This window comes from Desmodus rotundus, chromosome 2 (genome assembly GCF_022682495.2).
Source record: "Desmodus rotundus isolate HL8 chromosome 2, HLdesRot8A.1, whole genome shotgun sequence".
Lineage (NCBI taxonomy): Eukaryota > Metazoa > Chordata > Mammalia > Chiroptera > Phyllostomidae > Desmodus > Desmodus rotundus.
This window is the reverse complement of record NC_071388.1, coordinates 94,919,930-94,935,850: the sequence shown is the minus strand read 5'-3', so window position 1 is coordinate 94,935,850 and position 15,921 is coordinate 94,919,930.

Genomic DNA, 15,921 nt, shown 5'->3' with positions numbered 1-15,921 from the left:
TACTTCCTTCCTTATTTTATTTGATATGCAAAGTCAAAACCTACCACGTGATGTATTCAGCTGTATTCATAAATACCACTAATACCACTTGGATCTCTGCATACACTGTGTTCTTACCAGTGGGGGGCAGCTGGCATATGTATGTTCATAGCTTTCAGTGTATTTTACCTATTTATTCGTATACATATATATATTGTTAAAAATCTTTGGTCATTGGCAGTGGGGTTTTTTTGATGGGGGTTTTCCAGTTGCAATTTCCTATGCTGTATCCAAAGTGAAAGGATATTTTTAGTTTCTTTCTGCCTCTCTATTTATAATTGGCTATGTCTTTTAAGTAGACAGTATAGGCACACAGATAGCCTGTCAGACCACATAACCAGGTTAGGTCATGCCCATGGTGCTTTTTTTGACAGCCATCAATTACCCCATTGGGTTCTCCTGGGTAGCCCTGATCCAGGAGAGAAAAATGTGAAGAACAGAGCCAACAGCCTGGAGGCAAGGCCACCAAGATAAAGACTTTTCTATTTGGACGGTAGCCCTCATAGTAGAACTCAGCTTGCATCACCCTTAGGGTGGCTGTTTCACCTGCCACGGTGATGGGGCCTCACTGCTGCCTGGTTCAACAGTGACGTTAAGGAGAAGTATGGGGTTAAGGAGAAGGTTGCTATGGGCAGGGTGTCCATGCCACACCCAGAGCCCTTCACATGGAGTGCATATCCCCAACTCTTCAGATTCAACTGAGGTGACATTTCAGCATCCTCATACCTTTCTGTGCCTGCAGTTTCAGCAAAGGTGTTTGATACCTTCACCTTCTCACAAGCTTTCCCTAACCGCAAGTGTCGGGTTTGCCCATCTCTTTTTACTCTCTCTCGTGCTGTTTCTCCTGACTCTATTAACCCAGAAGTCTTCACTCACTAGCAGCACCAGATCATCAACCCTTCCATTCCCCAGGTGAGGAAGCTAGCACCAAAGGCCTTGCCTTCAGGAATCCAACTGACACCAGAGGCCTCTCTGTACAGATTCCAATGCTGAATGTAAGGAAGTCTTATGTTACATGATGGTTTGCAGTTTTTCTGAGTAGTGAAAAATTGCCATTAATGTTGCAAAATACAATCCTACAATGCTTACCTCTGATTACCTCCAAGTTATCGCCAAATAGACCACAGCCATGGGTGGCTTGAAGCCTAGTGCCGTGTCTCTTGACTGCACTTTACTTTCTGATGATATTTTTCACCTGACTTCAACATTATACTTGATATTTACCACATGTTTATTTGTTTTTTTTTTTTTTACTACTGCATGGCTTTCCCTATAAAAAGCTTCATGAACAGAAATAGAGCAAGTAGTAGTTTCTATATTTTATAGATGTGGAGACTAAGGACTAGATAAGGAAACAGACTTTCCCACAGAGAGATTCAAATAAATGATTACAATTGAGCAGCCAGTCATATTTCCAGGGTTTTTTTTTCCTTTAGAGGAATAAAGAAAAATTTCTCCTTTCTAAGTCAGGTTTGACACTGACTCAAACCAGGTGCTGTGGGACTCAGACAGAAAGGGCCACCTGTTATGGAGGTGAGGTAGGTCAGGAGATAAATCTCAGCTGTTCAAACAAACAATTGTCAACACCACAGGTCACTTCTTCTACAGGCTCTTTGTGTCCACAGCACCATGCTGTGCTGCTAAGCTACTCCTTTTTAATTGAGCAAACCCGGCCTTTTTCTGCCTAGGACTTTTTGGCTTATTCCTGCTACACTTGAAAACTAACACTTGACTTGAGGTGGTGAACATAGAATATAATATACAGATGATGTATTATAGAATTGTACAACTGAAACCTGTATGATTTTATTAACCAATGTCACCCCAATAAATTAAATTTAAAAATTAACACTATGATAGAAATGATTGCCTACTACATGAGCCAAAGTCCATTACCAGCAAAGTGCTATGGAAAGCCAACATGTGGGAATGAGATTGGGCAGGATTGCAAAAAGAGAGCAGGGACCACTGCCCTCCATATAACCTGGCAGAGCACACTGCACATGGAGTTCGTAGCTATTGTATCTCTCACAAAAGAAGCCTCTCTGGTCAGTCAGGAGACCCAAAAAATCACTCCCTCAGTTTTTGAAGAGCAGCAGAATATGTGACATAGTAATACCCAGGCATCTGGGTCTAATCATTCATGCAAAGCAGGAAGGCCAGTGAAGTCCCAAAACTGGAGCCCTCTGGGAGAACTCTTCCCCTGCCAGGAGCCAGAAGTCTCCGCCTGGAACAGAACCCCTGAGGCAGAACCACCAGGGCACAGAAGCCTCTGCTCACCAAGCTATTGTTTTCACTTTGAGTTAGCTATCCCTTCACTGTTCCTCTCTGAGGAAGCTTCTCCCACCCCCACATACTTCAGAACTTCTGTTCACTTTCAAGTTTCTTTTTTTGTTGTTCTTTTGTTAAGATCCATATCCCTTCAAGTCTTTCAAAGCTCCTTTGAGGATGCTCAGAGACACAAATATACTCCTTTTGGATTGTATTTCTGGTTATTTCAAGGAGGTGGCTGAGAACAAGATGTGTGTTGTGTGCCTGTGAGCACAGGGCCCCTGCATCAGCAGGTGCTGGCACTGGCCTGAGAGTGTACAGAGGCTTGTAATGGCACAACTGACTGGCCCAGGGCAGATAACCTTCAGGGTCCAAGGCACAATAGGTTTCCATTCTTACATTGCACTTGTTTTATCACTGTAACCTTGTAGAAGTTATAACATCAAACTTCTCTGTATGATAATATATTGCTCAAGTAGCTTCATTTTTTTACAACTAAAAGGAAATCTTGGCTTATTATTTAGGTTATTCTATTGCCTGATCTCTAAATATTCCATGTACAGATACATAGTTTTCAGATACATACTTCTGTGGCTCCTCAACACAGCACACCCAGCATAGAATTCTGTTACATGGGAAGAGAGTGGTAGTATTCAGAGCCTGATTTCTGGAATCCCAGTTCTACCACTTACTGTGGGTAAAATGAAAGATATGGTACTATCTACTGCATAGGGCTGTTTAGGGATTTAATGAGCAGATATAGGAAGAGCCTTCAAAATAGTGTCTAACATCTTAAGACAGCCTCATAAACATGAGCAATGGAGTTACTACTTTATAGAAAACTTTCACCCAGCCTACAAGTCTTGTTTTTCTTTCAACGCACCAAGATTTTTCCTGCTTCAAGATGCCCAAGTCTTTTTACTTGCCCCTCCCTCATTCCCTACCCTCCACTTCAACAACCATCCATGTTTAGCTTTAACTCATCTTTCAAGACTCACCCACAGGAAGGCCTTTCATGACCATTGCCTCTAAAAGATATCTCTCCTTTTAAGCTCTATCCCTGTATCTTGTCTGTTATTTACAGTGCTCACCAGAGTTTGAAATTATTGGTTATTTGTCTCTTTAAATGTGTATGATCTCCCCCAGTAGACTGTAATATCCTTGTGGACAATAACCATGCCTATCTTATTGGTCATTTAATTCTCTGTCCAAATGTATTCATCCATTTCATATTAATTAAGGGTTTGCTTTATGCCAAGTACTTTTCTAGGTACTCTAGATATAACAATGGATCAAACACAAATCCTTGCCTTTGTGCAGCTTACAATTTAGTTTGGGACATAAAAATAACAAATTAAATAACTAAAATATGTAGTATGGTATATTTATAAGTGTTAAGGAGAACAGGAAGTGTTGGGGAATGGGTTGATATTTTAGACAGGATGCCCAGGGATTTTCCACCGTGGATAGGTGCAGGAAGAGTAGAAGCTGTAGAGAGAAGAACAAGTACAAAAATCCTGAAGTGGGAGTTCACCTGGTATCTTTGAGGAACAAGGAGGAAATCATTGGAATTAAGTCAGGTTAAGTGAAAAGAGTCCAACAGAAACAGGGTCAGAGATACAACAGAGGACCATATGCGTGGCTAAGAAGGACCTGACTTTTAGTCTGAGTAGACTGAGGAGTCTTGGAGAAGGAGAGGACAGAACGGCTTAGGTTTTAACAGGATCATTCTGAATGCTGAGCATAGAACAGCTTGAAGAAGAGCTAGAGCAGAAGCAGAGAGATCAATTAAGAGACTCTTCCAAGAATTAAGGGGTAATGGAAACTCAGTAAGTACTTGAGAATAAGTGAATAAGTAAATACACTTTTGTACATCCTTGGAAGACTGTGAGTCTCTAGGTGATTAGTTTGGGTGTTGGGACACCAAGGTTCTGGAATTAGGGCTTTTCATATATCCCTGTTTCTTTGTATTCAGGTAATGAAATCTGTCCTGTCACCATCAACCTCAGAGCTGCGAAAGATAAAATGCTGGTGATGATGGATAAAGCCAGAGAGATTTATGATATAAGACACTAAGCCAGTGTTGCTCTAAAGCAGTGCCTTGCTTTTGATCTGTGAAACAGGCATTTCTTTCTCCTCCATCACCTACCAGCAAAATGAGTATCATTTTTAATACAGAGAGAAAAATAGGGAGACAAAAAGAAGTGGGAATAAGGGAAAGAAAGTGCTGTCGGTATATAGTGTCAGTAAGAGCCATTGGTCATTGGGACTCTGACGCAGATGAACTCATCTTTTTATTTTTGAGACAAAAGAGAAATCTCTTAGGGTTTTCAACACTTACGAATGTCTTTGTTTAGTGTTCCTGCTTCATAAAAATTTGCTAAATATTTAACTACCAGTGTAATGACTTTAATAAATGATGACAGCAATAACTTCAAAAATAACTAGGTCTTTTTATGGTTTCTAGATCATAATCCATTTAAAAATCAGTATTACTGAATGGAGAAAGACTTGAAACTCTTTTTAGACAAAAATATTTCTGATCATTATGTCATGAAAAAAGTTCTTTAGAGTTTCATAAAATCAAACACTAAATTAATACAAAATTACATTCAAAGGAAGATCATGATAAATGATGGCTAAAAGATTATAGAGTACTATTTTTGAATCTATGGCAACAGCTCTGTGTTTTCATTAATAAAACATGCCCAGTTCACTGTATAGAGACTTCCACACCTCCAATTTTTCTCCAGGTGTCGGAGAAGAGCATTCATGGGACGTATGTTGGGGAGGTGAGGAAAGTGTGTAAAGTATTATAGCACACTGTGTTGATTGCCAAAGAGTTAGTTGAATCTAACCTTTGTTCCTGATTTTCATAGTGCAGAAATATTACCTTTGGCTTAGAATGAATCTATCTGGGTTAAAGATCAGATTTTTAACATAAAGAATAAGATTTAAAAATGTTGTTTCTGCCAACATTAGGAGAAAAATATTAAAAAGACTATTTGAGCCTTTAAGCCCTGAATATTAGAAGAGATTTTCTTCTTTACAGATATACCCATATAGTTACAGAAAAAGCATTGCAGAAGTGAAGGTTCAGTGACATATTGTATCACAATCCTGTCCTAATAATCTGACCATTTTTATAAATCCTGTCTTCCACAGAAGACTTGGATACATTTTCTAAAGCTTTCCTGTTTCCATTTATTTTCCATCAGAGTCAGTGCCCATTTTCTGGAAGATGGTGATAGGTTGTAAGAATGTTCTCTGTGAGAATGATTGAGCACTATGCCAAAGTTGATGATGTTTCTGCCTAACGCCCATATGTCTTAAGTTTCCCAAATGGACATATAAAATGTAATATATTGGTGTTTCTTTCAAAAGCCTGAACTTGCAGAATATTTCTGGTAGTAAGCATCACAGGCCAGTACTCATTCTCATCCCAACTACTGTAAGATATTTAAAGATCTGAAGTAGCAGATAAGTGGAGGGAAATAATGCTTAAGAGGAGGACACACAGCAAAGAAGAGGAAGAGAATAAAATAGATGTGAGGACATTGAGAATGAGCTGCAAGAGAGAAAGGAGGGAAGTAATAAAGATTTTTATTTGCTTTTCATCACTCACTATTTCTGAAAACATTAGTATACTGTGTCAAGTATTGAGCTTCTTCTGCTAGAAATCAAAAGATAAATACAAATAAATCATCATGTAAGGTGAAGAAATATTTTTTTAAATAAAAAAAGAAAGGCAGGGATAAAAGAAAGTAATGATTGTAAGGTAATAAAATTGAAAGATACAAGTGATTCAAGAGACAGAGAGAGATGTATGATGAGAGACTAGAAATCAAGAAAAGAGGAAGAGGGAGCTTTGAAAGAAGCAACAGATAGAAAAATTAAAAAGGGACAGAGGCACTTATGACAGCTGGGAACAGCTTGAAAAAGGTCACATATGCCCTCTGGGCTCCCAGCTAGCAAGAGCTACACTGGATTGTCAGGGCAGATAAACAAAGGAGAGTGGGATTGAATACAATTTACTATTTGCTTGTCACCTGGGAAGGAAACCCAGATGAATCACACATCCCTCTCAGGTTATCAGGACCTAGAAGGGGCCACAACTTGGTCTCATTAACAAATGGCAGATGGAGAAGGACACCCCAATATTCAGCCTTCCCTAGGAGATGGAGGCCTCATATTGCATTAGCTACATTCTGGCATTAGGGACTTTGTTTATCTTCCCAGTGGAGTTTGTGTGCTGGATTCTGGTAAACCTTGCTGACAAGGAAGTGACATTCTTTAACAAGTGCAAGAGTTTCCAACCTGAAATATTTGGTGCTTCAGATTATGGAAACACAAAACAACAACACCACATTATCTGCCTGAGTGTGGACTTCTTTCTGGAGAGGTACCTCCCATTAGGTAAAGAGTAGTCTATGAAAATGTGAATGCAGTGAGCAAGAAAACTTTGATTACAAATTTTCCTCATCTTAGTCAGAAAGCAGCACATTTAAATGAAGTCTTGGATAAGGAGAAAATGCACAGATGTGTGCAAATCAACAACAGAGGGTGACATTCAATATAGCTAAATTGTTTTCATTTTATTTCAGATGCTCAGTGCCTTTATGGTTCCCACACATTGTAGGGGGAAAAATTCTCATCTTGGAGTGAACCGTGAATTTCCCAGATAGGAGGCCTGCCTGTGTAAGTGGGTCTGCCTCATCTGGTCTAGGCTGTTCTTAAGAGGAATACAATTTAGCTTCATTATTTTAAACTTGGGCACCTTGGCAGTGCGCCTGGTGCCATAGCTGTTGCTCAGACCACTAATGTTTGACGGGATATACATATCCCATGTAAAAGCCGGTGACGTACAGCCCATTGTCTTGGGAAGGGATAATGGGCTGGAAATAGGTATTAATTGTTCCACACAGCTAATGCCCTTGAATTTATCAAAATCAGAGTGAAAAAATGGCCATCTGATTACGAGGACATATGATAAAACTCTTTTCCATGTTGGTTCTGGGTTTTTACGAAATGTAGAATGGGAGTTGGAGAGATGATGGGATTATGAGGCTTTGAAAACAGGTTGGGGGGAATCTAAGGTTTTGTATTTTATCCAGTATTTTATTTAAATAATGGTCTGCAGATCCCCAAATCTGTATGCGGCCTACATGACAACAACAAGCAGGAAACTATGTCTAACTAGGCTGCCATCTTCACCCCTGTGCCCAGAAGACACTGAGAATGCCTGCTATTTTCTGGATTTGAAGTCACCAGGTCCTCCCAATGGAGCAAGGAGAGTGATGGGCAGCAAGCACTGTCACTGTGGAACTGTCATTCCACTGGGTGTTTAACATGTTCAGCAATGTCTATGTGCTCTCAGCTCATTGACAGCACAGTGTACTGGAATCAGAAGAATCAAATCAGTTCCTCTTTCTCCCTTCTAAGAGGGCCAGTATTTCGCCAGCCATACACACACACAGTAGCCAGATAGGTACCAATGTAGTAAAGGATGTAAAAATGTTTTCTTTGAAGTATCGCTTGTGTAAGATAAAAGAAAGAGAGGAAATTAAAAAGAAAATGTGAGTCCCTTACTTGGTTATGTGCAGACTGGAGGAAAAAACTACAGGTTTCATATAAGATAGCACTTATCTCTACAGGGCATCAAACATTTTAAGGAAATCGGTAAAAAAAAACCCTGAAAATCGTTCAAATGGGCATTCTGGGATGCTCTAATGTTCAGGACTGTAAATAAACTGTACAGAATTGGAATGATAAAGCCAAAATGACTGCCCCCTTCCTTTGAATCTTGCTTATCTGCTGGCGAGAGACAGATTTGCCGCTGTACTTCTTTTCACGAGGGTGGAAACTGCCTAATTCCCTTTATCAGAGGTGCATCTAAGATGACTACTCAGGGGAACAGCTCCTTCAGCCTTCAGTTCTCTAATTTAAATGATGCACAGGACAGTGCAACTTCCCTTACATCCTCTCCCTTTTGGAACTGGTTCTGTATAATTCCACTGCGGAAATGGAGACACAGACACACTTTCTGCTGAGGGAAGCGTGAGTTTTCAGTTTCCCTGTGACTTTGAAACTCTCAAATTTTATATTCTCTTTGCTTTTCTAAAAAGTTACAAGTTCATGGAGGTGCAGGGATGGGAAGGATAAATGCAGGAAGCAAAGAAAAATGTAGAAGGAAGAAAGAAAGAGTGCTTGGTGACAATAGGAAACAGCAGTAAGAAAAGTGAAGAAACCTGCAGCTGCCACTGAATGGAAGAGGAAGAAGTCAACAGAACTGTTACATAAATAGAGAGAAATGGGTAGACATGAGGGCAAAGAAGGTGGGAAAGACAACTGGAAATAAAAAGCAAGTTGAGATTAAGTGAGGAAACCTAGGCAAGAAACCCACTCAGGGGACAAAAAGTGAGTGGAAAATAGAAAAAGATGACATTAAAGGTGGCCCTATACATAGTTCTGTGGATTTTCAAAAATCAGTTAAATAAAAGAGTTTACTGTTGGGGAGCAATCCCAATCAATAGTAAGAAACAATAGAAAATAAACTAGATTAACCTGCAAAGAGCAATGCAAAAGTAGCTGCAGGTAAAGAGTAGCAAAATAATATAAATTGACTTTCTCCATTCACCACCCCCCAGTCTATTTCACATCCTGATTTTCAACACATGGAATATATATTTTGATTCATTTTTTGTACATTTAAATATAAGTTTGTGTGCAAAAGAAAAATAAATGATTAGAAACATTCATCTATCTTAGGGAAATACCAATTTTAGCTCCTATTTAAAATTTTACATGTATAAGGTCTCTCGACAGTTGTTTAACTCATGATGACAAGTTACAAACTTCAAAGAAGAAACAAAGACTGCAGGTTCATTTATTCTACATAACACATACTCTTAATAAAAAAATAAGTATTTATGGAAACTCATTCCTTTGCTTTTGTTTACCTGCCACTCAAGCTTGTCTTTCTGTAATGTCAAAAGGCCACAGCTTTATTAATTTGATGCTAGTTGATTTGGAGAAGAAAGGCTGCAAGGGGAGGAAACTGTTCTGTATAGCACCAAGTCTGAAAAGCCAGCCTATTCATGTTAATCCTGAGAGGTGTTCGGTTCTATCAGCAGCACCCCTGGCTTTCCTTGGTCTTAGAGGCACACTGTCTTGTTTCTGGTCAACATCGAGGGATACTCAGATATGACTAACACCCTTGATCCTCTGGGGACTGTAGTCTTGGTTCACTAATATGACAGGAAGTTGATCAAAGAGGGAGAGAGCCCAGCCCTCAGTTATAAACTTCTTTCCCGGAATTGTCTTTCTCCCATTGGTCCTTCAAGCTAGGGTGGTAGGAGCTGGGCTCTCTGGAGCTCCTGCAGTCTTTCTCTCTTTCCCTGACATGTAACTTAAGCAAAGCTAGGCTCCTCAAGGTGAGGAGGGAAGAGGTATACTTCCCTCTGAGGATCACTTGCAGTTACAACCACAATTGAAACAGTGCATTATTACACCCACTATTGTCTCCATGAAGCAATTTTCTTCTTTGGTACTAAAGTTTCTCACCAAGAAAATATACCATAATCCATTTATATTTGGAATTCTATAGATAAAGAGCTATATGTAGTATTTGATTTACTCATGTATTAGCCACACCCATCCCACCAAAATTTTTCCATTCCTACTAGGAAACTATGGGTGTATATATGACTGTATGTGTGTTTGTATGTAAATAATAAGAGTTTTCTTGAATGCATAACCCTGGAAGGAATTGTGGCATGTGGAGAACACTGGCTTCTCCAGGTAAATGTGTGAAATTTGCTCAAATAAGCTAGACCCTTCCTCTGGAAATGGGATGGATAATACTGTTACAGAACAGACCTGGGGGTGGGGGTGGTGAACGATATACTGTTACCGAATGAACCCACCCATGTGCTCTGGGGGTCCCCCACCCTGTACTAGGTTCACCTTGCCTGCTGCCAGGAAAAGACATCTCTCAATGCCAGAGATTGGTGAAAAGGAAAGGGATTATTTATTTAAAGAGTTATACAAACTTAAGAGTAATGACTTAATGTCTTCATTGAGATCCCAAAGTCCTTTGGAATACCCACAAACTCACAGTCCTTCCTTCCCCCCTTTGCCCAGTCCAGGATACCGTATCTCAGAAAAAGAAATAGAAGTCTATGGTTTTTCTCTGCCCAAGACCCATGATCCTAAAAAGATGCTGCATGGCTGCCACTCCTTGGTTTAAAATCCCATTGCCAATCTTCTTCTGCTGCACCATTCCCGACTCCTCCCACAATTGGGAACAGCTGCCAGAATGCCCATATTCTTCCAGCTTTACTGGGCTGCCATAGTAAGTCTGGACAGGTGTGGCCCTGTGGTGTGGAGCCAATCATCTCCAAGCTCTTACTCAGGCTCTGTAACCAGGGGGAGTTGCCTCCCAGTTACATCCTGGGTTGAAGTCACTCCCATCCCCCTGGCTCAAAGCATGGCCACAGCTGTTTAACATATCTATGAAACCAGTTAAAGGTTATACGTATGTTAAATGACTGTTCTAGAGGTTATCTGCAAAACTGTTGTTATTCGAAACAACTCTCAATGGCCCTGCTCCATGTGTCCCATCCCCCAGCTCAGACTTGTGGAGGTGAGGACATCATATATATATATATATATATTTTAATATTTCCTGGACACCGAGTTCCCTAGACCCCATTAGAAATCCCTATTTGGGCCCCCACCCCTTGGCTGCACCCTGTTACAATACCACTTGTATTATACCTCAGTAAATAGGTCTGGCACTGCTCTTGAGACGGCAGCTCTTCACACCGATGATAGCTGAGCCTACCTTAGGGAAGAGCTGTTTTCTCAACAGAGTATCCTGCCTGAGTTTCACAAACAGACATGTCTAGTACCCTGGCCTTTTTCAGGAACCTTTGGCTGCCCAACCCCTCATCCCTGCTCAAACAGCTTGCTTTTATATTTTTAAAAAATATTTTATTGATTATGCTATTACAGTTGTCCCATTTTCCCCTCTTTTTTCCCGTCTGTCCTGCACCCCCCTCCCACCTGCATTCCTCCCCCTTAGTTCATGTCCATGGGTTGTACATATAAGTTCTTTGGCTTCTACATTTCCTGTACTATTCTTAACCTCCCCCTGTCTATTTTGTACCTACCATTTATGCTACTTATTCCCTGTACCTTTCCCCCATTCTCCCCCACCTCCCTGCTGATGCTCCCTCTTATTCAACATTGTCAGCTTCTCTAAGATGGTTAGAGAAAAGCACAGGGACCCAAAATAAGGTGCCTAGACTCCCTACTCTCACCTATTTAAACCTGGCACACATCAAAGAAACACAGCCTAGGCCATGGGAGGCAGTTTCTCTGAAAAAGGAGGAGAGAAATCATTAGCATTTTTAAGATTAATGTTTTTTTTTTTAGGGATAGAGGAATGACAGTCTATTACCTAACTTAGCTTTTGAAGGGTATTATGAAATGGAGGAATGCGAATTAACAACCAGTCATGGGAGGGAAATGTCTTGGATTGGTCAGAACAAAAGTAGAAGTGAAACTTCTAAAGGTAGTCAAAGAAGGAGGTGGCTACAAGGCTGCAGCAGGCTTGGACCAGGACTCAAGCCAACCTGAGTGACATACACAGGCAAATCTTAATAGGATCAGATCCAAAATTTTCCCATAACTGAAATTTTGAAATGTGTACTAACACACTATGTACTAACTTTTAAATCAGAAAGCTGGTTTGGGGGGAATGTGGGAACATCATGTGTTGTGATAACACAGCCACACCACACACACACCACCACCACCACCACCACCACGCAGTAATAACTGGAGAGCTAAACACATAATAAGTGGGCTAAATTCAAAAATGTGGAATAATAATGTAAAAAACATAAAAAACTCTGGAGATAAGCACTATATCAACTTCACAAAGGTCTGGAAGCTTGTCTTCTCTCATGTTCCCTGGAATTTATTCTTTACACTCTCCTATATTATAGAAGTATATAAAGTGTTTGGAGGATATACAATTTGTATGAAAGAGGCTATAGAAAAGAAAGATGATTCATCCTAAACATATATAACCTGCAACCTTTTCTCCTTTTCTAGTATGTCACAAAGGAGGAAAGTGAGCCTTACCTGATATACGGTATTGGGCTTAAAAGTCAATGAGAATGGTTCACAGAGATCAGCAGCCGATTTATACTTGTAGGTGGTGTATTAATTTGAAAAATATTTTCAAATGGTTTATGATGAGCAGTCTCAAATCAATTGCAATACCATTATTATTAGGGAAAAAAAAACAAAAGACTGAATTCTGTCTCTTGTGAAGGTTAAGCTGAAGCTATACCTGCCTGTTTGCTTCTGCAGTCCTGCCTTTTTAAAATGTTAAAGGGCGAGCCCTAAAAGGCAGACAGAGTAAAGGGGGCAGTGAGCAGATCTTCCCTCCTCCCCAAGGTCACATTCCTCCTTAATGAGTCTCCTCTTCAGGTTCCAATATAGAGGGCTGGTGTGAAATGGCCTCAGTGTGGTCTGAACTTGGAACTTTTTCTAATTAAATTTTGAAGTGTATAGTGTGTTTTCATTTTGGTTTTCTAATTTGATAGGTCTCATTTGTGTCATTACTATGGATTTCTTAAACCCTTGCTTCGGTTATTAATTTCTCAAATTGTCCCAGGCCCAGTTGTTATGCTTTGATCTACACATAACAGAGAAGAGAATTGGAGAAATTATCCTGAGAATTTAAGTTCAAGTATCAAGATTGCCTGAAAAAGCCTCCATTTGAGATAAAGTGTTTGGTTTACATAAATTACTTGTGTGTTGCCTCGACCCTCCACTTCTCTGAAGGCAATCATACCCTTAAACGTTGGGGAACTGACTCTCCTTCTAATGATTTAGAGGATATTTGGGAGTGGGGGATTTACAGTTACAAGATTGTAACTCACGATTTCAATCTGAAAGAGACCCTGTCATGTCAGGAAGGTCAGTCATATCTATTGAGCAGTTTCCTGTGTAATCCAAAAGAAACCTTCATAGATCAGTTCTCATTTAGCCCTTCTGGGTACTATGGGGTAGGGGTGAGGCAATAGGTAAGTTACCCTGCTCACATAAATCTTCAGAGGGCTGCTCTTCATAATTTATGACAAACAGGATCCTATATCCATGGGCCCAAATAGTAGACTGAATATTGCTTATGAAATTCTGTTTGCTATGATGTATTAAGTGAATTTGCATTTTTCTTGCTAGCTTAAAGAGGTCAGGTTAACAAATCCTGTAGAAGAACTATAGTGGAATCCTGGAAAACTGAAGTGTCCTTTATCTCATGGTGTCTCTGGGTCAATCCTTGCTTTTAGTTGAGGACATCAGGAACGCTGCTGCCTATAGTCTCTGATGGGGGAACAATGTTCCATTTTCTTGAGGAAGTTAGGACTTTCCACAATTTATATATTGATCTGGGAGTGAGCCCCTCTTCCCAATATGCCCTGTCCCCATGACCTCCTTTATAGAGTGGTTTTGCTGTGATTTGTTGAGAGAAGAACTAATAATGGGTCTGGGATAATGAGACTTCTGGAAAAATTGTACCTTTTGAGGTGTCTTGATAAACCAGAAATGAGAAGTCTTTGGAAATAACATCTCAACATAGTCAGAGGCTAGGAGCACAGGTAAGAAGTGGGATGCAGGTAATGTGTACTTGTGTTATTTGGTAGAGGTGGTTATCATTGGAGGACACATGTAAAACTCTTACTTGAAAATTAATAAGCATGTGTACATTAACTCAGTAATATTGGATAAATATTGTTGTCTTACAAGGATAAAATGTTGTTCAAAAATTGTAAAGAAGAAGTTTGTAGTATGAAACACTAAACATTTCATTCAGATTCATGCAGAGAAAAAAAAAATCTATACTAATTGTTTGAGGTACTAATTTAACTAGCTAAGTCACACTACCTATTTTTATTAACTTCCATTATCTTTTTCTGAAAGAGGTCAGGTCTCCTTTATATAAACTGTATGCTATGTAATGTTAACACTTTAAACTGCTACATTACCAAAAGCCCCCTACCTGCAGGGAAACTAGCATAGGTCAAAAGACAATTAAGATCAGTGGATCATATGTTGGCAGAAGCCATAACGCTCTCTCCTGAGTACCAGAAAGTTAATTAGATAATGCCACTGCATTTATCAGAGGCTTTCAGCACAAAATACACAGCACACTTGCAGATGGGGGGCTTTCCTATTTCTCTTCCTCCATGTTGGCTTTAGAAACTTTTTGGTCCAAAAGGTGGATGCTAATAATAGGCATAATCAAGCCCCTCTAATTGACCCCCAGGTACTCTGCTGGATGTTAGGGATACAAAGATGATTAAGATGCAGGTTCTACCTTTCTTAAAGAGAGGCAAATATGAAAAACATTTGGTGGTAAGTTCCACAACAGAGGAGAGTTCAAGGTGCCTTTGGAATGCATTGCAGGGTGTACACTACCAGACTTAAAATGAGAAATGGAAGAAGTGTAGAGAGAAGTAAGGGGAGGCTTCATTAACAGGAAACTTTTCTCCTGAGAGATTAGTAACAGCTCCACACATTGTCATGGGAGCAGTAGCAAATGTGAGGCGAGGAGGTGAAGAAGAGGATAAAGGATATTCATTCAAGTAACTCTCCATGAAAGGAAGGGGGGCAGATAGGACAGAAGATAGAAAATTCTTGAGTATATTTATGTTCTGAGAGAATGAAACCATTAGAGAGGGAGAATTTGAAAATATGGGAGAGAGAGAAAAGAGGTGGTGCAAAAAGGCCGGGCAGGGCGCGTGTTGGAGAGGGAGCATAAGGAATGCAGAAGGAAGGACTAGCCACTGACAGGACTGAGGACCCCAACTCCCAACACCGAACAAGGAAACATAAATCACAGCCCCATTCACACACATCTGCCAAATAGAGTATGGATTGAGAACCCTGTTGTGGAAGTGGTTTCATAACACTGCTATCAATGTAACCCAGACACTGGGGTCTGTATCTTCATTTGTTGTTTGTTCTACAACTGTGTCTAAATAATACCACTATCACTGCCAGAATAAAGAAAGTGATCACTGTTGGCTATGGATTTGGATTTATTGACATTCTCAGATAATATTCATAGAGACACTACAGTGTGCTATCATACTGGATGCTTAAGAATAGGTTAAGGGTTGGAGGGAACTCCCATACGATACCCATTCCAGCAATCACAGGCAATTACTGCAGACCCACATTAAACAAAAAGGAAGTTTAAGATGAGCCGACAGACATACACTTTTTGAAGAAGGATATCACAATGTTCAGAATGTTATGCCCTAGTTTTGAAATGTATTCTAAGGAAACTAACTGAATTTATTCTATCTCAGAATGCATGGCTTATTTTACTTTGTTTATTTTAATAGTACATTTTTATTGTATGTTTTCCATTACCATTTATCCCCCTTATACCCTCTTCCACCTACACCCACCCCCTATCCTCTGCAGTCACCACACTGTTGTCCATGCCCATGAGTCAGTTTTCTATTTTGCTTGATCCCTCCATTCCCACCCCCACCACCAGAGCTGTCAGCCTGCTCTCTATCTATG